Genomic DNA, 1,069 nt, shown 5'->3' with positions numbered 1-1,069 from the left:
ACCTAACATCCATCCCTACCACCCTTTACATTTCCCTTTACCTCTGCGCCTTGTGCCACTTCCTGCGTTTATCCCGGCCTACCCTTTCCTACTTTTCCCCTTTTGCCGTGTCGAGGCTTCGCAAAAAAAGGTTTTGGGGGCGGGGGGGCGTTTCTCCCCCCCGACTGTGTTCCGAGATAATTATGTTTCCCTTGATAGCATCTCCCCTTCCTCCTGCCCTCCTCTCTTTCTCCCCCTCTCTTGGCCCCTGTCTCTTTTCCCCCTCTCTTTGCCTCGTCTCGTCCCCCTTTTTCTCTTGCCCCTGTCTCTGTCTTTCCCCCTCTCTGGGCCCCTCTCTGGGCTCCCCCTCTCTCTTGCCTCTATCTCTGTCTCCCTCTCTCTTGCCTCTGTCTCTGTCTCCCTCTCTCTTGCCTCTGTCTCTGTCTCCCTCTCTCTTGCCTCTGTCTCTGTCTCCCTCTCTCTTGCCTCTGTCTCTGTCCCCCTCTCTTGCCTCTGTCTCTGTCTCCCTCTCTCTTGCCTCTGTCTCTGTCCCCTCTCTAGAAACTTTTCTTGTCTCCCTCTCTCTTGCCTCGTCCCCTGTCTCCCCCCTCTCTTGCCTCCCCATCCCGTCTCCCCTCTCTTGCCTCTATCTCTGTCTCCCTCTCTCTTGCCTCTGTCTCGGTCTCCCTCTCTCTTGCTTCTGTCTCTTTCTCCCTCTCTCTTGCCTCTGTCTCTTCCCCCCCCTCTCTTGCCTCTGTCTCTGTCTCCCTCTCTCAGGTCTCTGTCTCTGTCTCCCTCTCTCTTGCCTCTGTCTCTGTCTCCCTCTCTCTTGCCTCTGTCTCTGTCTCCCCCTCTCTTGCCTTTGTCTCTGTCTCCCTCTCTCTTTCCTCTGTCTCTTTTTCCCCCCCCTCTTGCCTCTGTCTCTGTCTCCCCCTTTTCTTGCCTCTTTTCTCTGTTTCCCCCCCTCTTGGGCCCCTGTCTCGTCTCCCCCTCTCTTGCCTTTGTCTGTCTCCCCCTCTCTTGCCTCTGTCTCTGTCCCCCTCTCTCTGGCCTCTGCTTCTGTCTCCCTCTCTCTGGCCTCTCTCTCTGT

This window comes from Penaeus monodon, chromosome 32 (genome assembly GCF_015228065.2).
Source record: "Penaeus monodon isolate SGIC_2016 chromosome 32, NSTDA_Pmon_1, whole genome shotgun sequence".
Classification (NCBI taxonomy): Eukaryota; Metazoa; Arthropoda; class Malacostraca; order Decapoda; family Penaeidae; genus Penaeus; species Penaeus monodon.
The sequence above is the reverse complement of the archived record's forward strand: the minus strand, read 5'-3'. Positions refer to the sequence as shown.